Below are 27,092 nucleotides of genomic sequence, written 5' to 3'. Positions count from 1 at the left end.
TGAGGCACAAGCACATCCTCTTGCAACGCCCAGAGGAGGCGTATATAACCACACCTGACCAGCGCATAGCGGGACGCGCGCGGGACGAGCCGGGCGAAGCCCGGGCCAAGAGCGGGCCCGTTTAAGCCCGTTCAAAAACGTACAAGGACGGGACGGGCCACACCCCTTTCATCCCTGGCCTCGAGGGCTCCAATGTAAGTTACATATTTACATCAAGTCCTCGTTTTCACTGTTATGGCTCAGAAGGATGTTAGGCCTAAGGTGCCAAATATTAACCTATTTGGATCCATGGACAAGTTCATAACCAAGGTTAACACTGCTATTGACCAGAGTAATTCACTGATGGAGAGGCGGGTCTCGCAGGACTTAGCACTTGCCAGGAGATCATCTATGGGGCATATTGCCAATGCACACACTCCTGACCACCATGCCCTATCATGTAATATTGGTGCACCTGTGATCCCAGAATCCTCATCTACTGGCCTGGCAGCTTGTGACCTCGACAATTCCTCTACAGGCAATCACTCCACGGCCTCTGATCTGCTACTGTTACCATCCCCTAAGATATTAGGTGAAGCCAGACATCCCAGGGAGCACAGTACCAGGCAACTTCGTGAAAGTCGCCAAGGGGCCATACCAAAGTACAAGCAGGGGCAGGCCATTGCCTCGAAAGGTAAAAAGGAGAAGCCGCCCAAACACAAGGAAACCCTAGGGCAGGCATCTACGACCACCCAGGCAATTGTACATACACATAGTGAAGTTCCTCTGAGGGTGGTATCCAAGGTTGAGGGTGGGACTAGGAGCCCAGAGAGTGGGGTGGTAATGGAGGACTCCCTACTGGCCAAGATAGGCGACTTATTCAATCTCCTTCTTCGTCCAGTAGAAGACAGGCCATCGAGAATTGAACAAAAGCTAAGTAAGATTGAGTCCATGTCATTGGGAATTGCCGATCGCTTGGAAAAGGTTTTCACTGCTAGTACTGTAGCTCCCCCAAAAGATATGTGAATAGGGGGGAATGCAGCCTAAGTACCATAGTGCAATCAAAGGAGGGCGAAAGGGTTCACAAGGGGACTGTTGCTGGGGGGAGGAGGATTAACATAGACCTACCACCAGAAGTAAGCCCATATTTGGTCATTTTGGCTGGGGTCCCGGTTCTGAGAAAGGACGAGCATGAATCTTTCTTGTCCCGAAGGAACAAGGTGATCGACTGGCTAAACAAATATAGACCTCTACCGGAGTACATCTCAAGTAAAATACTTATGGTTCAAAGAGTTTCCTGGGTGGGTCACTCAGCTAAGGACATTAGGGGGGACTGTGTCCTTGTTAATTTTAAAGATCCCAGGACTGTGGGACACATTTGTAGCTGGAAACAATTTATTTCTGGTGTTTCCATTGTATCCCTCCCTCTGTCCTATTTTTATCCCCCGGGTTACATTTCCCCTACAGGTGATGGCTGGTCATTAATCCAGCGCGAATGGGAGGAGACCGACCACTGGGGGTCGGCTCGAGCCCTTGTCAGCCCCGAATTTAACCTTCTGTCACAACCTGTTTAGTGGTCTAGAGTCTGTTGATTGACTTCAAGCACAAGCAGGGGCTTCTTGTATTCCAATTGTCCCATTAAGAACTAGCTGTACTAGTCCCTCATGGCCTCGACAGCTTCCAGCCCCGGATTTACTAACCTTGGCTCCAACAAGACAGGGGGCTAACTCTGATAATAATTTAGGCCCCATCTCCCCTAGTGATGGGACGATCCCCTGTAGCGGTTCCTTCAGGACCCTTAAAATCGTCTCTTGGAATATAGCGGGTTTGTGCAAAAACTTATCCCTACCGTACTGGAATATCTTTATTGATGATTATGATTTGTGTATATTCCAGGAAACATGGAGTCTTGAGCCATTGTATAAGCCCGGTTTTCTTGTTTTCATGTTCCAGCTATCTCTTCTGGGCGCGGACAACCATCTGGTGGGCTGATAATATGGGTTAAAGCTGCACTTAACTGCAAAATTGTCCATCATCCAAATGTTTCACTGGATCTCTTGAGACTGACTATTAAGGACTCCAAGGACAGCGTTACTTTGGAACTTTTTAACATTTATGTCAGAGGCTTATAAGGGGGGGCAAAATCTCCAACTATTTCCATTTTTTCTGAAATACTTACATCCTGCCCCTCTGACTCTTTATTTTTGATTGCTGGTGATTTTAAATGTACTTTTGAACCCTTGGCAGTAAATGATGATATAGGAATAGAGGATGATGATGCTAGATGGGGCATACCGCTTTTGCTGATCCCGCCTGTGAAGAATTGGTCCAGATTGTTATACAATTAAATGCATTAACGCTGGAACATGGTCTAAGAGCTGTTAATGGGGGCACGCCCTCGGATTTCTTGGGAGCCAATGCATATAATAGGGTTTCTTGTCCAAGTAGAATTTACTATATTTTTGTGGACAAAAGGTTATGGAAATATGTGATCGATATGTCAATTATTCCATGTATTCATAGCGATCATAACCCATTGTCACTCTGCATGCGGGAATTGTTGCAAAACACGGAGCATCTGACTAGTATTAGACCTCAGATGCTAACAAAGGCATTAATCCCTTCCAACTACAAACAGTTTATTAAATGGCAAAAATTCTCTTTGAATGATCAGAAAATTAGTGCCCTGGAGAATATTGCAAGCAACCAGACCCTTAAACTCTCTGTAGCAGGCACAAATGTGGTGGAACCTATACTGAAACAATCGACCTGATAGGTTCTCTCTTTCTGGAGACTCAGGCTCCAAAAAAAGTATCCCACGAACAGGAAACAAGTAGAGCATTGGTTTAATAAGAATTGCAAGAGGAAAAAGTCCACCGTAATACTTGCTATTAAAACCTGCAATCCCACTGAGGTACGCCTTGCAAGACATCAGCTTAGGCAAGCCATTTCTGAGGCAAAAAGGAAATGGGAGGAAACCCATTGGGCCAGCCTGAAAACAGCTAGTCTGTCAAAGAATAGCAAACTTTTTTGGGCTTTGGTAAGAAAATCTAATGGCTGTGATCCAGAACAAATTCCCAATTATATTACTGATAGGGAGTGGTTCGAACATTTCAGTAGACTGTATGCAGGGGACGTGGTTCCAGAGAGTAGTGGGCACTCGGGTCATCTAACAGCATCTATGCGGAGCCCATCAGGCTCTTTTGACCCCATAGGGAAAAACAAGGTGGTGGTGGCCATAAACAAAATTGTATTTGCTAAGGCTCCGGGTCAGGATCGAATACCAGATGATCTGTTCCGAGTTAATGTCGACCAATGGGCCACTTATTTTGCACTCTTGATTAACACACTCCTTGAGGGCTCACCAGTACCAAGCTCTTGGAAAGGGGCCGAGGTGATCCCCATCTATAGGAAGGGGCCCAGGGAGAGCCCTGCCAACTACACAGCCGCGGTTCGTGGAGGGAGTTCCGGTGGGGCAGGCAGGCGGGGTGGGGGAGGGGCAGGGTGGGGGGTGATAAACACCATAATATGGATGATTGCAGGTAAGTAACCAATTACATTAATAAAACGAATTTCGTTCTGTGCCCTGCATCACATTTTGTGATGCAGGGCACAGAACGAAATTCGTTTTATTAATTTAATTGGTTACTTACCTGCAATCATCCATATTCCGGTGTTTATCACCCCCACCCTGCCCCTTCCCCGCCCCGCCTGCCTGCCCCACCGGAACTCCCTCCACGAACCGCGGCTGCAACTACCGCCCAATAAGTCTTATTGACGCCAGTCAGAAGGTGGTTGGCAGGGTTCTACTGGAGAGGATCCTCTTGTGAGCGGAAGAGGATAACATCATATCGCAATACCAGGCAGGGTTCAGGCCTTGTACGAGCACAATTGACCAGGCTTTTAGGCTGGTACTACTGCACTGGAAGGTTGTAACCATTGGCAAGGGCGGCCTTTATCTCGCATTTATAGACTTGAAGATCGCATTTGACTTGGTTCCCCGCGAGCGTCTTTGGTCGGTCTTGCGGGACATGGGGGTTCCCCCGCCTATTCTGAACCTTCTGGCCCGCATGCATGATGGTAACTATGCACGCATTAGGTGGGGTTCCCAGGCCCAAAAAACAGACAAAATCCCTGTGAATAGAGGTGTCCGCCAGGGATGCGTCTTGGCCCCAACCCTTTTTACGCTGTTTGTGAATGGGGTGGTTTCCTTTCTATCAGAAATTAATGCCGATGCCCCTGACTTGGCTGGTGATAAGGTCCCCACACTACTCTTTGCGGATGATACGCTGCTGGTATCGAAAACTCCGGCAGGTTTACAGAAACTGCTAGATCGGTTCTGTTTGTTCTGCAATCTGAGGGATCTAGTAATCAACACCACCAAAACGAAGCTTCTTTACTTCAACCCGAGCAGGTCGGCCAACTCCACACTCACACTCGACGGGGTGCCCTTGGAGCGCAATAAAGTCTTTGATTATCTGGGGATTAGAATTTCGGATAATTTAAAATGGCAGCCGCACATCGAAAAAATGGCCCTAAGCCATAAGCGGGTTATAGGTGTCATTGGGAGAGAGCACCGAGCCTCAATCTCTAGACCTATTGCCCCTGCCATGGAGATTTACGCTGCAAAAGCAATAGGCTGTGCACTTTATGGAGCCGAGCTCTGGGGCTTTAATAATGTAGATGCCCTTGTGACAGCAGAAAATAAGTTCTTTAGAGAGCTTGTTTCACTTCCCAGGGGAACCCCTAGTAAACCCCTCTTGAGCGACCTGGGCCGCCGCTCAAATAGGGATTTATTTGGCTTACGTCCCCTTCTATACTTGGGTCGCCTTTGGCGTACCCCAGAGCTGCCCAGCTATGCTGATGGCCTAAAGGAAGTTATGAATCTCCAGGGATCCTATAAGATCGCCTGGCTAGCTAACATCAAAAGACTTCTTTTGGCCACTTGACTTAATCCCGTATGGGAGTCAAGGGCCTGCTGTCCAAAACGGTAATTAAGAGATTATATTGGACATGGATCGATAATCAAACTCATAGAGATCCCAACAAGGGCAGACTGACTGATGAGTTTCACCAGCATTAGACAGTGCCTCGTCTTGAGCCCTACCTGGATTTTATCCAGAAACCTAGAGACAGGGCTCTCTTCATTCCGTTTAGAATGGGAACTCTCCCTGTCCACGAACGTACAAACAAGTGGAAACCTCCCAACCAAACGTCTGCTGATTGCCCATTTTGTGCAGGGGTAGTTGAAACTATTCCACATTTTTTCTTTGTATGTCCAGCTTACTCTAAACCGAGAATGAAGTGGTTAAGACCTGTCTGTCGGCAGTTAGATACAAGGAACCACTCAACCGCCCTCAGAATTCTTCAAGCGGATGCAAATACTACGCTAGCATGTGGGGTGGCTAAATATTTAAGCTGGGCTTGGCTGTTAAGATCGAAAGCCTAAGAATGAATTTGTATTGCTAGCCCTTAGGAAAGATGTCATTGGCTCTAGATTTGTAATATTCTTTTACTAACGCATTGTAATGATGTTTGTAGTTTTGAAACTATCATCAAAGCTGACTTTTGGTTTAATAACCTTTTAATATTGAATTTTAATAATTTCTGTTAGTTTTAATCCTTTTATCTGATTATTCCTTGAAAGAAATGTGTTTTTAAATGTGATGTGCTTTTTAAGATATTTTATATCGAAATATAGCTTTGTTGAACTGAACTGAACAAATGGATCCTGACAGATACAATAAAGACAGTCACTCAGGCCCTCGTCAGCAGCAGACTCGACTACGGAAACGCCCTCTACGCGGGAGCCCCAACCAAACTAATCAAACGACTCAATGCATCCAAAACGCCTTGGCAGGACTGATCCTTGACGTACCACGCCACGGCCACATCAGCCCCCCACCTGAGGGACCTGCACTGGCTCCCCGTCAGAAAGAGGATATCCTTCAAGCTCCTTATCCATGCACACAAGGCACTCCACAAGACCGGCCCAGCCTACCTCAACAGACGGCTCTCCTTCTACATCCCCAACTGCCAGCTAGGATCCACCGACCTCACACTCGCCACCGTCCCGCGCATCTGAAGAACAACCACCGGTGGGGGATCCTTCTCCCACCTCGCCACCAAGACATGGAAAACCCTCCCACTGAGCCTACGACAGACCCAAGACCTGCTGACCTTCAGGAGGATGCTCAAGACCTGGCTGTTCGATCAGTAGCGGCCCCACGCAGCACCTTGAGACCTTTGCGGGTATGTAGTGTGCTTTACAAATGACTGATTGATTGATTGATTGATTGACTGAACAGAGTTCCTGTATAAATGCAGGCTCAGAGGTTTGTCCATGTAAGTGCAGGGTGAGAGGCATAAGTGCAGGGAGAGAGGCGTAAGGGCAGGGTGAGTGGTGTGGTTGTTTGCATGGTGTGCGTGCAGGGGGAGTGCTGTGCCCATGTGAGTGAAGGGTGGGCTGTATGAGTGGCAGGAGTGCCTATGTGAGTACACTGTGAGTAATGTGACAGGGTGAGTGATTTGACATGAGCTTGGGTGTGGGTTAAAGTGCAAAGTGAGAGGAATGAATGCATGGTGAGTGATGTGCTTGTTTGTGTGAGATTGCAAAGTGAGCAGCAGTGAGAGTGACAGGTAAGTGAAATGTCACACGAGTGCAGAGTGCATAGTGTGCTTTTGTAAGTGCAGGGTAAAAGCATGAATTCATGTCAAAGTGCATGAGTGCAGTGTGGTTGCTGTGAAAGAAAAATGAATGGTGTGCTCAAGTGAGCGCAGGGTAAGAGGAGGATGAACTTTGTGAGTACATGGGAAGCATAGCAGTGTGAGTGCGGTGTGAATGCTGTGAGTTTAGGGTGAGCGGTGAATTGAGAGGTGAAATTGACAAGTGAGTGGAGTGTCAAGTGCATGAAGGGTGAGCGATGTGCCCAAGTGAGTGCAGGATAGGAGGAGAGTTAAATGGCACAACTACATGTTGAACAGTGTGAGTGCAGTGCGAACGCTGTGAGTGCAGGGTGAGTATGAAAGTGAAGCGTGAGCGGTGAGAATGAGGAGTGAGTTGTCTGAATGCAGGATGTATTCCCAGGCACATGGAGTTACTCAGCATTGTATTGACAACTGACTTAGGGTTTTACATATTTGATAAACTATTGCTATTATGGCATCAATCATGGATGGAGAGTGGAGGAAATGAACAACGTGCTGATCCTGCAACAAACTTTCAGACTCCTGAATAGGGTTACCAGCTCATTACATTTCTACCGGCACTGGTATTTTGATGTCCCAGCCAGTACAAAAATAACAAAAATAACCTAAAGCTGTTATTTTGATCACTTATCTGTGCATACTTCAAATATCAAATATTAAATTAAAGCATTTTAATTGTGTTCTTGGGCTGCAATAATGATCCAGGACTAACAATTGAGGTTTAAGTTTAATGAAACAAAAGGAAACAAAGACCGGAAAGTCATGTTACAAATATATACATACCATTTTATTTACGGACCTAATTAGGGCATGATTAAGATACCGGGTGGATACTCGTGTCTTGGTCCTGGGACCGGCTAACCTCCCATCGGTGCCAACCAGCCAATTAAAATGTGACCGAACATTGTTCGGTCGCATTACTCCCATTTCTCAATGGGAGCTCGTGTTACGGCACTAAACCGGCTGTAACACAAGCTCCCATTGAGAAATGGGAGGTGTTGTTCATCCATGCACCCTGTGGCAGGTGCCTCAAGGTGCCTGCCACGGGGTACATGGATCAATAGGGGGGCACCTATGGCCCCCATCCGGAGGCCGCACACACAAGGGGGCCCTTCTGGGGGGCTCCCAAACACGCTTTCATGTTGACAGGCCAGCATGGAAACCATGTTGGAAACGGTGCATTGTAAACCCAAGGGAGAAAAGGCCTGCTCTTTGGGATTTTGAGCTTGCTCGGACTGTCCGATGGGCTCCATTAGCCCGTTGTAAGCCAGCCAGAATTACCGGCCAATTTGCTTTCCGACCAGCAGCATCATAATGCGGCAGTCAAAAAGTAAACTGAGCGGCCTAATACGAGGCAGCCAGACTGTCTGTCAAGCCTTTATGGGCTGCATCATTATCGGTCCCTGAGTGTCGAGGTGAGGCCTTTTCCAGCTTTTTAAACAACAACAAATATAAATGCTCATGAGATGCCTTTTCACTAAATGCATTCTCCCACTGTGGCAGTAAAAAACAAAAACATATGTAAGGAATAGGCAGAGTGTGGACCCTGTGGGGTCAGGAACGGTTGGAAACAAACAAAGCTTTGTTAGCCAGTTCACAAAGGCATGTAAATGGTCTTTTAAAGATCTGTGAAAACTTGGAGCTTTGGTGGGAAAGGGAGGGCACAGAGAGTTGTAATCATGGGTCATTGGATAGGGCAGAGAAGGGCACAAGAGAGTTCCTTGCAAAGTATTCGGTCAAGGGAGCAACACAATGAAAGAGGACAATATGAAGCACTGAGCGAGAGGGTAAGAAGACAAATGGAAAATATATGCATTCCCATTAACCAAAAAGAAAAAATTATTGGAGGCAAACATCACATTACCTGTCATAGATGGCAAGGGCTTTTCTAGACTCTACCATACACTAGGGGGTAATACTTAGGACTGGGCAGAATTTCGATTGCACAGGAATAATCAAAGAAATGTCAGTAATTCTGCATTACCTTTTGATGCAGAAATATCGATAATTACATGATTACTCTTGCTTGCATAATTAAGAGTACTTTAGGTAGAACAGTCCCACAGGGAGAGCACATTTAACAAGTGACCACTTGCTGTTTGTGTTCTTCTGCATTTAGCACTGTTTATTAGCATAAAATGCATTCTTACATCTATTTGTGTATTTAAGAGTGCTTTTTGTGCTAAGAAAATAGCAGTAGTAAATGGGGGGAAATCCTACCCCAAGAGCACATTTAGCATGCATGAGTGGCTGCTTGTGCTAGCTATTCGTGTTTGTTTCAGAGCACAAACACTTCCTCATGTTCTTGTTGACCTAGAGCTAAACACAGAATTACTCTTCTTTCATAATTCCATGTAATCACTCAGAATTCTTAGGTAGCTCTATATGGTTGCACTACACAGCATTATGCAAGTTATAACTACCCCTACTAATACACCTGACGCCTTGATGGCGTTGCAGGTTAGGTGGTACAGAATATTGGCACCTTTGATGGTACTGATTGGGTGGAAGCAAAGATGGGCACTCAAATCTAGGTGATCTCAATGAGACTGAGGCTCATCCAGCTGACATTCTTTCATAGAATATATTATCACCCAACTAAATTAAGTAAAAGAACAAGGGACTGGACCCATCCTGCTTTAAGTCAAAAGTCGAGCCAAGCAACTTTTATCATATGGTGTGGATATGCCCAGTTTTATAGTGATACTCATTCCACGGTTATTGAGGTTGTGGGCAGAATTATTGCAATTCATCCCAAGATGGCCCTTCTGGGTTTGATGGAGAAATGGAGTTGTCGGAGAGCCACCAAATACCCTGGTGGCAATAGGGTGGCAATGCAATGGGACTTCTGCTTACTAAACACATCTTCAAGAAAACAAGAGCGACCCATATATCCTTGCGAATTGGGTTTGCAATCAGGCAAAAAACAATGTTCACAAGGAACTCATTTAACAAAACAATACTGTATGTGCAAGCTAAGTAACTTGTTTAGATTTAATCTGATGCATAACTCTTTGATTCTGGGTTTTGGTCACAGTAGAAATACCTGAGAGAATCTCAATACACACTTCATAATAAAAATTCTTTAAAAAGCCCAACACAAAAGTTAATCACGATAGTGCTTACTTCGGCCGAAGTAAGAAGGATTTATTCTGCAGTCTCAGTCTTTACCACATATGTATTCCCTTGTACACTTATGCGGTTTACAATAATTGTACAAAAGTGTGAATTGAGAGCCCCAGTGAAGTGACCATAACTTATCTTGATGAGTACTGAGTGAGGATTGTGAAAAAATTGGGGAAAAGCAAGTTATTGGTAGATATCAAAAGAACGAGCTATACACAGTAGATGATGTATATGTTGTAGTTTTTCATGCTCTCTCTTTTATTAATGTCGACGGCGTTCCGACCCTCTCTCAATACGGGGTCTCTTCAGGACAGAGTTTCTGAGGATTAATGTATGAAAATTGGATTTAGGGTAATGGAAATACAGCGTGGTGATAAGAAGGGCTAAACTAATGTGTGCACTTTGGCTTACCAGTACAAAACAGGGAGTCTACAACACAAAGTTTAGTCCCTACCCAGAGGACAATGCCCAAGTTATATGGAAATACCCTCTCGCCTGCCACAGTAGAACTATGGGAAGTAAAAGAGGTAAATCTTAGTGTACTTTACAATCCTAGTTTAAGGCAATTAACATCATATCAATTATACACCTATTATTTTCTATACTCATAGAACAAAAACACCATTGTAAGAGCACTGGGTAGTCATGCACAAGACAATTCAATCAATTAAAAAGATACAATTTTATTCTTAAAAACAAGGTATTCACCATGTACAGAGTATCATATATTACATATTGCAATTAAAAATAAATTTTACAAAAAACCAAGACAAGTCGACGCAGCGTTTCGGTGCTTTTGTTGGAGATCTGACACCTATAAATAACACTAGATACCAGAGGGTCTCAAGAAAAGGCGCCCAGGAGTATAAAGAAGTTACCCAAGTCACCTGCACCACTACATCAATGCAACACAGGAGATTCTCAAAGGATGAGGAAATTACCCATCAGTCACCATTCGGATCCGCCCTTCATCATTTGGGATTTTATCCGAACCACCCGTCTGAGAAAATCAGTGCCACACTCAGAGGTCAACCCGGTGGTGAGGGGGTCCCTCAGAGGGTATGGACACTAACAGTGTGGTCTACCACTCGATGTTAATGAGTGGACAAATGCATGGGACTGGGGTGTGCAGTGCAAGAAAAAGTGAGTGAGAAAAAGAAACCAAGACAAAAGAGTGTGTTAAAATTGGTTTAGAAAAGGCACAAGATAATATTTATTCTATGCTTGCCTTAAACACCAAGATTAAAAATATGTGCAACCTTAAGCAGTCTGGTTATGTAGACTGCCTGAGGTAGGGATGGTCGACATGTTTCTGCAATATGGGGACTACTACGTCCTTGCATTCATCAGGACCAAAACTGAACAATTTGAGCTACTGCACAACGTGAAAATAATAATAAGTGAAGTGAAAAGAGTGACACAAGGAAATCTAAAACAAGTGCTTACAGTCACCTGAATATTCCACGTGCCCTTACAGTCAGTATCGATCACTGTGGAAAGAAAAAAGGGATAAGGGGTATGGGTATAGCTATCAATAACTCATGGGCTATGAAGTAAGTCCATAGTCTATGGATCAATCTTCAAATCACACTACAGGAGTTGATCTAAGCGCTCTTAATAATAGAGCCAGTTGTTATACATTTGGGAAGAGACTTCATTTACCAAATGACGTGCAGTCCTTACCTTGATCTGTAAGGTAGACTGGCCTCACCCCACCTGGCAGCGGCTCAGGGGAAGATGAAGCACCGCTCTAAAAAAAACATGTAAGCCACATGTCAGTTACAGTATGCACAGGAAATACAGAACACTCCTCCCAGTCGGTAGCCGGTTATCAAATGGGACTTGCATCTCTCGTTAATGGTGCCTTTCCCTAAAGTAACCGAGAAAGGACTCCCCTGCATCCACAAAACTCGTGCCAGAATGGGACAGCTTAGCGGTAAACGAAGGGGCTGCATAGCGGGAAACGAAGGGGCTCGCCTTACCTTTCCGTCGGTACTCTGGGGCCGGCGTCCTGGCCGACTGGGGAGGTACCGGACGGAAGGCGCGAGACTGGTTATAACACGCGCTGCTGTTGGTCACGTAATCACGTGGGGCGCTTGAACGCGCGACGTGATTGGTTAAGATGATCAAGACAATGCTAAATGCGCGCTCATTGGCTACCCAGCCTTAGACCAAAGATTGGTCATTGACCGACCACGAGGGGGAGGTAAACAATAACAAAAAACGAGCGCATATAGAGCGAGAATGAGGAGAAACTGCTAGACGGAGGAAGTTACATCCCGTATCTCTGTTTGCTGGCAAATCACAAATATTACCATATTTGATGTACACACGAAAAAACGCCCTAGCAAGAAAAAAATATCTGCATAGTGCATTGTCACAAAAGTGTCAACAATATAGGTGGGCGAATGTGGAACCCTCGGTGTATCTCCGATCAACTAATATATAATCAAGTCCAGCTGAAATGACATAGAATTGGAAGTTAAAATGAAGAGAACCAAATAAGCGTTACAAGTGAGAGTGTCACATACAGTATAATGAACAGGCCACTGAAGGTATAGTTTGTAGGGCCAGTGTGTTAATCTCAGTGGGGGGCAGAAATATGTATCCTGCTGCTAGTGTTGTTATATCAGTGACAATAGATCCAAACGTTTCAAGTGAGAGTGTCACCTACAGTATAGTGAACAAGCCACTGAAGGTATAGTTTACAGGGCCACTATGTTAATCTATGGAAGAGGACACAAGTATGTATCCTACTGCTGGTATTGTTATCTCAGTGGCAGTAGATCCAAAACAGTTACAAGATGTTTAGTGGTCTATGGGTATCGAAATAGAAACTATAGTGTGGACCAAGGGATATCATCGTTTAAACCCTCTTTATGTGTCTTAAGTTTTAGTACCCATCTTTGCTCTTTTTTCATTAGGTACTTAGCCACATCTGCTGTATGAGTTGGAATAAAAGGTTGCTCCAAGACAGTCCACTGAAATTCAGTGGCTAGATGTTTTGCCTCCAAAAAATGAGCAGTCAATTTTGTGGCTTGTCTAGCGCAGCGGATGGTACTCTTATGTTCCGATATCCGTATGCGGACCTTCCGTGTGGTCATGCCCACGTACTTGTGGCCACAGGGGCAGGTAATTAGATAGATCACATGATCGCTGTTGCAGTTAGTAAATTTTAACTGCTTCCAGGGTCTTGAAGTGCCAATATCAATCTCCAATGATTTTGTAGTCTGGACACACACCTGGCAATTGCCACAGGGGTGATGTCCCTGAACAGGAGGGAGATTCCACAGTGAACCTATTGCTCTTGGAAGGTCTTCACGTGGTCTGGTGTGCACCAGTCTATCTCTAAGATTTGGGCCCCTCTTAAATGAGACCAGGGGGCGAGGAAGAGTTAGACGTCCCGAGTTTAGTATTGGCCAGTGTTTCTTGACCATACTTTGAATACTATTGGAGAGATTCCGAAAAGTGTGAACAAAGGTGAGGCGATCCAGCGTAGCCTTAGGGGGCCTCGGTTCCAGCAGAGCTTCACGATTGTTGTTCATTGCCCTTTTCATGGACCTTCGCACAAGTCGAGGGGGGTATTTGCGGGCAACCAGCTGCGTGCTCAATTCATCAGAATGTTTTTTGAAAGCTGCCTTTGTTGAACAGTTCCTATGAACCCGTAGGAACTGGCTGAAGGGGAGGCTCTCCTTCAGTGCTTTCGGGTGGTTACTGTCGAAAAGTAACAAAGAGTTCCTGGCAGTGGGCTTCCTGTAAAGTTCAGTTTGCAGCCCCTCTGGTCTAGCAGTGATTAAAAGGTCAAGAAAAGCCAATTCATGTCGACCGATTTCGATGGTGAACTTGAGATGGTTATTTCTGCTGTTCAGCCAACCCAGGAATTCCAAACAACTATCGCTCGAACCTCTCCACACAACAAAGACGTCATCGATATACCTTTTCCAGGTCTTAAGGTTATCGATGAAGGGATTCAGGTCATTCAATACGTGATTTTGTTCGAATGAATGAACGTATAGATTTGCTAAGCTGGGGGCATAAACGCTCCCCATGCTGGTACCCGATGTTTGCAAATAAACCTGTTCTTCGAATTGAAAGAAATTTTGTTTCATGGCCAAAGTGGCACAGGCCATTATAAATTGGACAGGAGTGATGCTGTTCATTTCCCTGGAGTCAATTAGTTGGTGCACAACGTCCAATGTCTCATCCTGCGGGATGGAGGTATAGAGTGCCTCCACGTCAAAAGAGACTAAGAGGTCAGTATCCATATCAAATTCGATGTCAGGTATTAGTCTTAACAAATCAGTGGTGTCCTTGAGATAGGTGGGGATTTCCTGCACCATCGGTCTTAGGAAGTGATCCACAAAAGTGGAGAGAGGTTCCAGGGCTGATCCTATCCCAGAAATTATGGGGCGTCCTGGAGGCGGTCGTAGCTCTTTATGGACCTTTGGTAAGGTGTAGAAGTATGGCATCTTCGGGTGTTCAGTGCATAGGTACATGGCTTCGGCTGGTGTAATCCATCCCTCAGAGGAGGCTTCTTCAACCAGTATTTTGATGTTCCGTTTCAATTCGTCGGTAGGATCATAGTTCAAAGGAGAGTAGGCATTTCTCATGTTCAGTTGTCTGAGACACTCAGCTCGATACACTTCAGTGTCCAGTATGACAATCGACCCACCCTTGTCGGCTGGTTTTATTGTTAGGTCCTTATTCTCAGTCAGAGATTTGAGTGCTAGATGGTATGGTTTAGGCAAGTTATAAAAAACTTTATGTTGGGCAGTGAAGAGGTCATCCATCTCTTTCTCAAGTGCCTATTCATAGGCCAAGACTTGGGGAGGCATTAAGTGAGTGGGAGGAGTAAAAGTTGACTTGCATTTCAGTCCTGTATTGACACCATCCTCACTCTGCAAGGAGGATTCTTTATCAGCGAAGAAGAAATGCAGTCTAATCTTGCTCAGAAACCTTGCAAGCTCCAAGCGGGTTTCAAACTCATCATTCTGATGGGTAGGCACAAAGCCCAATCCTTTGTTGAGGGCTTCTTCCTCAGTGGGAGTCAGAGCATGTCTGCTCAAGTTCATAACTATACTGGGGCTGCACTGCTCTGTCCGGCCTCCTTGTTCTTGGACGTGTTGCTTCTCAGTATCCTCCCTTCCGTTGAGGTTGATGGGGGGCTGAAGTGAACTTGAGGTTGTGTGTTTCCTCTTCTTCTCCCCCGTGATCTGCCCCGGCCAAACCCTAAAAAAGGCTGCCCGTTAAAGTTATTTGTTGGAAAATTCCCAGGGAAGTTAGTCATATTAGGTCCCATAGGCTGTTGGAAAGGACCCGGTTGTTGCGGTGGAAAGAAAGGATGCATGCCGCCAAACTGCCACGGATTAGGTGGCCACCATTGTTGTGGTTGGTTGCCCCTCCAGTTATTCCTAAAGTTTCTTTTACCCTGCCCTCGGCCTCGTGTGTTGGAATTATCACTGCTGGTATCACTCCCTGAGGAGTTGTCACCGGAGCTCGATGTGCTGTACGTTGAACCCTTTCTACGGCCAGTGGTACTGTAGTCAGGGGGGGTGTAGGTATCACTTGAGTATGGATACACTCTCTCAAATTTAAACTTTTCGAGGTCTTTCCTGAATTTATCCATTTTGACCGTCAATGTATGCTCTCTGAAATCTCTGTTGTTTTTATTGGAGTCATCCAAGTTTTTACTGAAGACCTTAGGAGCTATAGTGGTCTTAATTTTAGATTCAAGGATTTGGATCTCTATAAGTATGGCATCAGCTATGCGTTTGGAGGTTTGGATGATAAGAATCAACCAATCTCTGGTGCACCTCCAGGCTATAAGGGCCCAGTTTTTCAAAAACTCCCTATCATTTAAAAACAACCTGGGTGCATTGGTCACTATTAGTCCTGTTGGAGCACAATCATTGCGCAAATATTGGGCCATGATTGTGCCATGTAAGGCTGTCCTAGTTTGGGATTTTTTCAAGCCCAGCAGTTTACCCCATTCATCCTCGCTCATGGCGACAACAGAAACAGACGATTCTGTCAAATCAGGATATTCAGCAAGTGCTGCCAAAAGGTCTGCATCGGAGAACGATAAACCGTGGTTTTCGGCCATGAATATAGAGAGTGTCCCGTCAAAAGTGCACACTGTAATTTAGAGTGATTTAAAAGTTCCAACCACTATTGCCTGATGAACTACTTCTACGAAATGCTCAATTCGTAGGAAAAAAGAGGTCCGCAGTCAACTTCACCTTCTTCACGACGTTTTTTTTTATCTATGAAAGAATGCATATATTTACTCCACAGGCTCTTACATACAGATTAGTATATCAGGTGTAAGTCCTAATAGCAACACAATATTACATTTCATTATATGGTGCATAAATAAAAACCTATACATCGCAATATTATGAAAAACATTATTTACAACTCATTTTCTTTTATACTAGCTAATCCCTCTCGTACCGGACCACCTCCTCATAAGGTGTGGTCTGTTCATCTCGACATATTGCCAGAGGAACCACTTCAACATCATAGTCATTTTAGATGATATTCCGTCTTTATGTATCATCACCTCTAAGTATTTTTCTTTATCTATACATCAACACAAGTGATTATATCTCATAACATACCTCTTAAAGGCTAAAAGTGAATCTTTAGACACCCACGGTCAAGGTGCAGTAGTGCTGATTGTTTGTTATATTTCTTATTAACAATCTTGCAGTTACTATATAGTAAAACAGGGATAAAGATATCCTTAGCACCCTCCTTTAATTATATCCTCTAATCCATTGTATTAAGGGATTGATTTACAATAAGCGTACCTTCAAACATAGATGGTCTTTCATTGATTTAGATAGAAGAAAAAGTACTGTGCATCTTCATTTGATGTAGTTATATAAACTTCCTGATTCTGATTATCACGCTGGGTAGACAGAAATACATAACGTGTATATGAATAAACAATACTACCCCCAGATAAGTGAAAATCAAAGAGTTGCTAGAGATGACAACCCTACCTTAATTTAAAATAAATTAATGATAAACCTGAAGTCATCAGTTTATCAGGAGCCCCGGGAGGCGTAGAGACATCTTTCAATACGTCTTTATTTCATATGAACCCATAATTTAATGTCGGGACAGTCTGTAGAAAAAAGTACTATTTAGAAACCCCATCTTTCTTAAAAGGTCTTTATGTATTAATACAGGGGCTATTTTCCTACTCTCTCACTCAGTCAACTTCATATTGTTGATTTGTCTACTATTTATGAAACCCCTATATCCATTAATCACCACAAAGTGGTAGCTTACTCTATTTTAACATCCTCCACAGGCAGTTTCCTAATGCGGAAGATTAAAAAACGCCGGGGTTACACAAAACGAACGTTACCAACTTGGTCCCATCAACTAATACTATGGTATCCTAAATCGAAACGAGCCCTCACGTCCCTCTTTGCTACGAACATTTAAAAGCAAAGAATACCGCACATTAAAGGCGCGTTAAACGCAGCATTTACCTTCAATGTAGACAAACTCGGTCTCTGATTCGTATAGCCGACATTTTTGGTCAGTTTATATACGTGCCCGCTAAGGTCAAAGGGCTAACACGTACGTGCATTACTATCCGGAGACCTTTAGTTAAGCTTATTGAGATACCAATAAAACCTTAATGACTATAAATAAAATCGGGTATTCTTTCTTTGTACAGAATTTCGTTGTACTATTCTGATAATAAGTGACTTTTGCCCGATCGGAATTTTACATAAAGGGTCGACCATTATGGATAGGGTAAAGTAGCATCTACACCCTACGGTTCACTACTTGTATGTTTTAATGTGGCTAGAGTGAAAATGTCTAAACGTATTATAGTACCTCTCCTTCTTAAAGTTAATACCAGATAGGAGACAAATATTTGAACTAATATAACCTATACATCAAAAGCGGCACAGATATCTATCACCTAACGAGTGGTGGCCATCTTGGAATGGTCTATGTACTAATCTATTCCTAAAGTCGCGGATCCACTCCTAGCAAAAAATAAATAAGGAGGCTCTACTTACCAAGAAATTCTATATTTCTCTGCACCTACCTCTTATTTATGAGTGTATGTAACATAATGCAGTCCTTCAATCCCTCTATTGACATGCTCAGTATATAAATCTAAATCTCCTATTTCTTTGTAGGCATCTTACTATTATTCCTCCTAGGAGTCTAATGCCTAACCAGGGTGATCCTACTGGGGGAATCTGTTCATAGTTAATAAAATGACTCGTCTAACCCGGGTACTACTCATCAGTAATATCATCTGCTATATCTTTTTTTTCAAATGTATTCTATTATATGTAACCCATGTGTTTAGTATCAGTATAGACTAAGTCAACCTAGACACAATATTTATCTCAGTAGCTTCTCCCATTCCTCTTTGGTATTTAATCCCTTGCAAACGGAGTTAAACTTAGACATAAAAAAAGTTCCCTCTTTTTTCTTTTTAGTGTGAAATCACCACCTCTGTAATTGGTTTTGATAGTTTCTATCACACACCATCTAATATCTTCTGTTGTATGTTTGTTTTCTAACCAATGTTCAACCAATGGGGCTGATTTTTTCGACGTCCTAATGGCTGACCTGTGTTCATTGATTTGAATCCTAATTTCTCTCGATGTTTCACCTACATATATCAATTGGCATGGGCAATTTATTAAATAGATAAGATTTTTTGATCTACAGTTATAAAATTCCTTATGATAGTGAACTTTATTATTCACTGTCACTTCAGGGCCTTTGAGAATGTATTTACAATTGTTACAACTACAACACTCAAAAGTCCCTTTTGGTAAGGGTGTGTTGTGTATCCTAGATTGTTTCTGATTTTCTGTTTCTCTGTACGTTTTGACGAAACTATTCCTAATTGTTTTATTCCTCCTATACGAAAACATGGGTTTAGGAAGGGTGATATTACAATTATTAGTGACCAAATGCCAGTTACGATATGCAATATTTTTGATCTTGTTACTAATGCTGCTATGGTTGGTGACAAAAATCAAAGGAAGCGTTTGTGTCTCTTTCTTGTCAACTTTTTTGTCAAAAAACGTATCCCTGTGGAAATATTTAGCTCTCTTGTGTGAGTTCCTAATTAGTATCTTGGGATAACCTCTATCTACAAATGTTTGTATTAGAAACTTAGCATGTTTATCGTAATCTCTATTTTTGGTGCACTTTCTCCCTAATATAAGGAATTTCCCATAGGGGATATTGTTTTTCTGACAGGCCATAATATATATTGATATCCTCTTACAACCTTTAGTTACACAACAAAAATCTTACATAAAAGACACAACAGCGATGATAGAGAAAGTGGAAAATTTGAGCTTCAATCCAGCGAATCAGTTTCTAGTCACACTAGACATTGTTGAAGCGCTTTATACAAATATACCACAAGACAATACCATTGAAATGATACAGGACCTTTTAAAAATAGAGCATCATGACTTAACACCCCACTCCACATTCATTGTAGATTGTGTGACTTTGATTTTGAAAAATAATATTTTTTTATTTGAAAAAACTTTATTTAAACAGGTGAAGTGGACCAACATGGGGGCCACCTGTGCCCCTAGTCTGGCCTGCCTTTATGTTGCTAGATTCGAGAACCACCATATTTTTAATCTGATAGCCCCTTTCTTTGAAAACATCAGTCACTGGTCACGTTATATAGACAATGTCTTTTTTGTGTGGACAGGTGAAGAGGACCAGTTGAGGGAGTTTATAGATTGGTTAAACCTGGGGGATAAGAACCTCAGGTTCACCCATTGTTTTAATAGAAACCAATGTGAATTCCTAGACATCCTTATTAAACATGAGGAAGGTATCCTTCTAGTGGAGAAATACCATGCTGCTTTATTTTAGCTACCACCCGGCCTGTCAGAAAAACAATATCCCCTATGGGCAACTCCTTATATTAAGGACAAATTGCACCAAAAATACAGATTACGATAAACATGCTAAGGTTCTAATACAAAAATTTGTAGATAGAGGTTATCCCAAGCGACTAATTAGGAACTCATACAAGAGAGCTAAATATTTCAACAGGGATACGTTTTTTGACAAAAAAGTTGACAAAAATGAGACACAAACGCTTCCTTTGATTTTTGTCACCAACCATAGCAGCATTAGTAACAAGATCAAAAATATTGTAAATCGTAACTGGCATTTGGTCACTAATATTTTAATATCACCCTTCCTAAACCCATGTTTTCGTATAGGAGGAATAAAACAATTAGAAATCGTTTAGACAAAACGTACAGAGAAACAGAAAATCAGAAACAATCTAGGATACACAACACACCCTTACCAAAATGGACTTTTGAGTGTTGTAGTTGTAGCAATTTTAAATACATTCTCAAAGGCCCTGAAGTGACAGTGAATAATAAAGTTCACTATCATAAGGGGTCCCGCAACGCCACCAGAGAAACATCGTACGGAGGCAGTTCCCGCTCCCGGAGGAGCCCAGCACCACCCACAAGAACACCGCACGGGACTCCATAGCCCAGGAGCCCGTGCGTGACCAGGTCACAGCGAAGGCACGCCCACCCGCCCGCCGGCGTTTAAAACACCTTGCCGGACCCGCTGGCGCGGGTCCCGCAGCGCCACCAGAGAAACATCGTACGGAGGCAGTTCCCGCTCCCGGAGGAGCCCAGCACCACCCACAAGAACACAGCACGGGACTCCATAGCCCAGGAGCCCATGCGAGACCAGGTCACAGCGGAGGCACGCCCACCCGCCCTTCGGTGTTTAAAACAACGTCAGGTTGACGCAGCGCGGGACGCAGCGCGGGACCAACGCCGGACGAAGCCCGGGCAAAGGGCGGGCCGTCTGTGGCCGTCAGGTGCTGGAAGAGGCTGGGCTGGGCCCCCCCCTTTCCCATACAAGTGAAGGTACTGTTCATTTTCCACTGATTTACTGTTTCCAGTACAATGGGGAAAAGGAAAAATCCTGAGGAACTTACTGATGCTGGGGGGGTTACTAAGGGAGGAAAACAACCAAAGAGACAAAAGTGTAAGCCTGCCAGAAAGCGCCACCTTCATGCAGCGGGGAACTGTGTAATGGACAGAATTGATGACCTACTTGTAGATTGCACTGACTTGTTAACAGCTACCTCTAATGTAGGGGTTGATGACCATGTGGTAACTGGCTCAGGGATTGTAAAAGATGAAAAGATTGCTACAAGGGGACCAGTAGTAATACCTGAAATGTTTATGTCCAAATCACAATTAGGGGATAAATCATCAACACTGGAAAAAATGGATGAAAGTATAGTGAATGTGATTGAGAGCATTGAAAATGTTCTAAATCTACCCTACTAATAAATTCGCTATCTTAGCTCAAATTGAAAATCTCCATCCAGACAAGGAGCCGGATATGATAAGTCCTGGTCCAAGACAGGTAGTAGCTTTTCAACAGGGTGATCCTGAGGTAGATGATCGAACTGATAACCCTCTGTTTAAACTTGTAACTCCCTTATGCGACCTAATAAAAGGGATGCAAGTCAAAATTGATGACCTAACCGCTGTTGTTAGTAACTTAAATGTGGACCATAATAAAGCCCCTATAGTGTCTAAAGTCCCTAGAACAAGCCGGGGTGGTGTAACAGCCCAGACAGGAAACACTCCCCCTAAGATAGGTGAAAAGCCTAAAACAGATGCAGTTGCACCTAGACACTGCAGAACTAGTGAGACGATTAAAACAGGGAACCAAGTGTCTCAAGAAAAACAGCTATCACACCCCACTGCCACAATACCAATAAGTGATATACCGTTTCAATCGGGAGGCAAGCAACCCCTTAGGCTAAAACAAGTTGGCAGCAATTCTTTATCTAGCCGGCAGAAAACGGGCCATGTTCAACAAAATTCTGGGCTCATTAAATCTAGCCTAAATACTTCTATGTCAGTTCCAGTATATCTGATTAATATACCTAAGCTCCCTGTTGGTAGAGAACGTGAATCACCTGACACCCTAACCCTAACCAATAAAGCCATTCATTGGATCAGACACGTAAGGGGTTGTAGAACGGTGATCAGGGAAGATATTCTCCGAGCAAGTAGGCTTACCCTTAAGGGCGATGCCTATGATTGCATAGAACTTATCCTAAAAAATCCAAGGATAACCGGAGAATTGTTAAACTTAGAATTTAGATCCTTCTCCCCGGATTATTCCAGGATCCAGATGAGAGCTACCCCCCCACGATTCTGGAAGCCCGTGAGGGAGAAACAGGATGATACTGTACTTGGGAAAAGCTTGAGACTGGACTGCAATGATTGACTCCAATTGCAATCTCTAATACAAACACCCAATGATGTAGAAATAAGTGGTCAGGAATCCAATGGTATTGTAGTAAACTCACTAGAGGGACAAATTTTATCAGCTTGTTCCTCTGTTGAGGTTATTTCCCCAGACAATAACTTGGAGCTTTTAGTGCAAGCTAGTCCCATGTTCAATAGTGGCAGATCGGGGTCTGTTCTTTCTTGGAATATAGCTGGCCTAAAGACTAAGTTGGAGTCACCGGAGTGGGCATTATTTATTAGAGAACATGAAATATGCTTATTTCAGGAAACCTGGGCAATGGAAGAACTGTATTTCTCAGACTATCTGAACTATAGTATCCCTGCAGTTAAGGAAGGGAGGGGGAGACCAGCCGGAGGGCTTACGATTTGGATAAGGCAAGATCTTGGTGTAACAATAAAAATCATACCGACTAACCACAGGGTTCTTCAGATATTAAGTCTCAAGTTCCCAAGTGATGTATCAGTCTATGTTTGTAACATATATGCGAGAAGTACGGGGGGTACAAAATCTGAGGTTCTATTACTCTTGGAAGACCTGTTGGAAAGTCGCTACTTGCCCTCAAATGTAATTGTCGGGGGGGATTTTAATGTAAATTTTGAACCTCTTTTGAAAGGAAGCTGGAATGTGTCAGATGAGGAAGTAGGGAGTGGGGGATTCCCAAATTGGATCTTGACCCGGTCAGTAAAAAGACAGATATAGTGGTCCAAATGAATTCTATCTGCGTAAATAAAGGTCTAAGAGCAACTAATGGTAGGACCACAGGCGATAAGTTTGGTGCATTTACATTCAAAAGTGGTAATCGCAAGAGCAGAATAGACTACATTCTGATTAATTTGGGTCCATGGAAATATCTTAAAGATATGACAATTATAGATAGGGTAGAGAGTGACCACAATCCCCTGTCTATGAGTCTTACCTATTGGGAATCTCCTGATCATCTTGGGGCTATGATGGTTGCTACCCCCTCCCATGAAATTGTAATATCTAACGATATGCGCCACGTCCGGTGGTCCAAAGTTTCACTTCGTAAAGAGAATATGGATTTTATAAGCAGCAAGCTTGAACAGGCGAAACTGGATCTATTGATGTTATCTGAACCAGTCAATAATTCTTTAAAATTGGGTGAAGGGACCAGGATTCATGAGGTTCTTTTGGGGGAACTAAAGAGTATTTTTGTTAAGCCCTGCCGGCGGAATGCCTCCAGAGTTCCCTGAGGTATCACGGTGGTACGCTAGTGAATGCAGGAAGGCCCGCCTATATCTGGGAGAAGCAATCAAATCAGAGTCAACTGAGAATATCAGAGTGCCCAGACTAATTTATAAAAACACTGTCTCAAGTGCCAAGCGTGATTGGGATGAAAAAAGGTGGAATGACCTTAAGGAGGCAGGATCTTCTAAAGACATGCGAAGATTCTGGAATGTCTACAAGTGGGGTGTGGATGCTAATCTGGACAAGCCGCAGAACTGGGTCCCTCAAGAGAAATGGGTAGAACATTTCCAGCCGCAGTATGCCAAAGGCAAGGACTTCCAACCAGCAGGGGAAGTATCTTTGGAAACCCCTACGGAAGACTTCTTCACCCCGAAAGATGTACAGCGTGCTCTAGATTTAGTGGTTCCTGGTAGAGCTCCAGGCATCGATGGCATACCTGCAGACCTATTTTTGCAAGACAAGAACTCCTGGGGCTATTACTTACTTCTCCTATCAAACATGATCGCTAAGGGAGCTCCAATACCAAGTTCCTGGAACAGTGCAGAGATCATACCCGTTTATAAAAAAGGGGATAAGTCCCAGCCAGGAAATTACCGGCCAATTAGCCTGATTGATACATCTAAAAAAATATTTGGCAGGCTGGTTTTAAACAAAATCCTTGACTGGGAACGTGACAATAAGATCTTATCACACTTGCAGGCAGGGTTCAGAAACTCAATTAGCACTGTCGACCAGGTGCTGCATTTTGCAATGCTTTACTGGAAGATAGTGACAATTGGTCATGGAAGCCTATATGCTGCTTTTATAGATTTAAGAGCGGCATTTGACCTGGATCCTCGCTCTACACTATGGAATGTTCTCAATGACATGGGGATGCCAGGGACTCTTTTATCTCTGGTAAAAAGACTGCATGAACAGAACTATGCACAGATTAGGTGGGGGAGTCCCGGGAATGTTACCCCACAGTTCCCAGTGGAAACTGGAGTACGACAGTGCTGTGTCATGGCCCCTACCTTATTTTCTTAATACATTAATGATGTGGCTAAAATCTTAATTGACTCCAACATTGATGCACCAACCATTGCTGGAGCCAAAGTGCCCATTCTAATGTTTGCTGACGATTGTCTTTTAATTGCAAAAACTCCAAGTGGGCTTCAAATAGGTTTAGGTCTTTTTGAAGACTTTTGTACAGCACGCGGGTTATAGGTAAATGTCCAAAAATCAAAATTTATGACTTTTAATGCCTCTAAATCTTTTAAGGGTACTGTGCTTATGAATAAGCGTCCTCTGGAAAGGGTTCAATCCTTCACCTATCTGGGTGTCTGTATCCAGCATAATTTGTGCTGGAATCAGCAAATTGAGCTGGCTACCCTTAAACATAGACTGCTATCGGGTGCACTGAGTGTAGAACATACTAAGGGCCAGATGTAGGTAAAATAGATTTACCGATTTTTAATTACCGAATTTTACCGATTCGGTAATTAAAAATCTGTAAATCTAAGGGGTGGATATGTAGGTATTCCAGATGTGCTGGAATAAGGAATCAGAAGAATTCGGTATTTACCGATTCGGTAAATACCGAATCGGTAATGCCCATTCATTCCTATGGGCTTTGAAGCCCATAGGAATGAATGGGCATTACCGATTTGGTATTTACCGAATCGGTAAATACCGATTTTCACACGGGTGCAGGGGGTGTCACTTTGACACCCACTGGCACCCCCAAAACAGGCTCGGGTGCCATGTGGCAGGCATACATGCCCTAAGGTCAGGTCTGCCTGTCACATGGCATAGGTGTGCATGCACACATGTGCATGCACACTGGAATCAGTATTTTACCATCAAATTGGATTTGATGGTAAAATACCGATTCGGTAAGGCCTCAGGGACTCTGAAGAGTCCCACCTACATCTGGGTGCCTCAGAATCGGTAAAATTACCGAATTTTTATTTGACCGAATCGGTAAAATTACAGAATTGGTAATTTTACTGATTCGGTAAAATAATGCCCCCTACATACCTGTCACCCATTTACCGATCGGTAACGGCCAAAATCGGCTGTTACCGCTCGGTAAATGGCCTCAAACGGCCACCTACATCTGGCCCTAAATCTCTTACTAAACCAATATCCCCGGTATTGCAAGTTTATAATGGTAAAGTGGTTAGTTCCACTCTATATGGGGTTGAAATGTGGGGAATTGAAAATCTTAAGGGGATGTCAATCTCAGAAAATTCCTTTTTAAGGAATTTATTAAAATTACCTAAGAGTACCCCCCTGAACCCTCTCTTTTATGATTTAGGGATGTTCCCAATAGCACTTACAGCATCCTTAAGCCCAATTTTGTATTGGAGGAAGATTTGGACCACCCCGGAACTCGAAACCTACTCTAGGGGCTTACTTGATATAATCAATAGTGACTCCTATCACAAAATTAAGTGGCTAAGACACATCAGGTGCCTATTGTTTGATTTGGGTTTACAGGATCTGTGGGAGGACCCTACAAATAGTAGGTTTCCTCCCAAAAAGGCACTTAAGAATTTGTAATGGCAGTTTGTGGCTTCCAGGTCTTTTAGGTCTATCGATCAAGGGTCTTTGACTGGATTGTTTATGGATATTAAAAACGTACCTAAATTGGAAGCCTTTTGGGATGTGATCCTAAAACACCTGGATCGAAAATTGTATTTTCAACTGAGAATTGGGAGCCTACCGGTTGGGGCATTTACTAGCAGTTGGTCTAAGACAGCAAAGGCAGCATGTCCGTCTTGTTCAGCGCCCACAGAAACCATAGGCCATTTGCTATTTGAATGCCCAGTGTATGCAGTCCCCCAGAGAATATGGCTTCGCCCAATGTGCAGGTTGATGAGCACCGATAGAGGGTCGGTGGCAATTAGAATTATCCGCTCCTGCACTGACATGCCAGTTTTCATAGCTGTGGCAAAATTTCTAGGCTGGGCCTGGACCATTAGAAATTAAATGTCAAATGATTAACCTGTACCCATGGTGCCAAATTAAAATTTTAAATCAATGTACAATGATGAAATGGATATATATTTTATATGTAAAGTACCTAGAAATTTTAACTTTGTTTTATGTTTTATATTTATTTGTATGTTGCTTTTATGACAATCGTCGAATAAAGCTTGTCTGACTTGACTTGACTTATCTATTTAAAAAAAAGCCCATGCCAATTGATAAATGTAGGGGAAACATAGAGAGAAATTTGGATTCGAATCAATGAACATAGGTCAGCCATTAGGACGTCGAAAAATCAGCCCCATTGGTTGAACATTGGTTAGAAAACAAACATACAACAGAAGATATTAGATGGTGTGTGATAGAAACTATCAAAACCAATTACAGAGGTGGTGATTTCACACTAAAAAGAAAAAAAGAGGGAACAGTTTTTTATGTCTATGTTTAACTCAGTTCGCAAGGGATTAAACACCAAAGAGGAATGGGAGAAGCTACTGAGATAAATATTGTGTCTAGGTTGACTAAGTCTATACTGATACTAAAAACATGGGTCACATATAATAGAATACATTTAAAAAAAAAGATATAGCAGATGATATTACTGATGAGTAGTACCCGGGTTAGATGAGTCATTTTATTAACTATGGACAGACTCCCTCAGGAGGATCATCCTGGTTAGACATTGGACTCCTAGGAGGAATAATAGTAAGATGCCTACAAAGAAATAGGAGTTTTGGATTTATATACTGAGCATATCAATAGAGGGA

Source organism: Lissotriton vulgaris, chromosome 6 (genome assembly GCF_964263255.1).
Source record: "Lissotriton vulgaris chromosome 6, aLisVul1.2, whole genome shotgun sequence".
NCBI lineage: Eukaryota > Metazoa > Chordata > Amphibia > Caudata > Salamandridae > Lissotriton > Lissotriton vulgaris.
Note: the sequence above shows the minus strand (reverse complement) of the source record.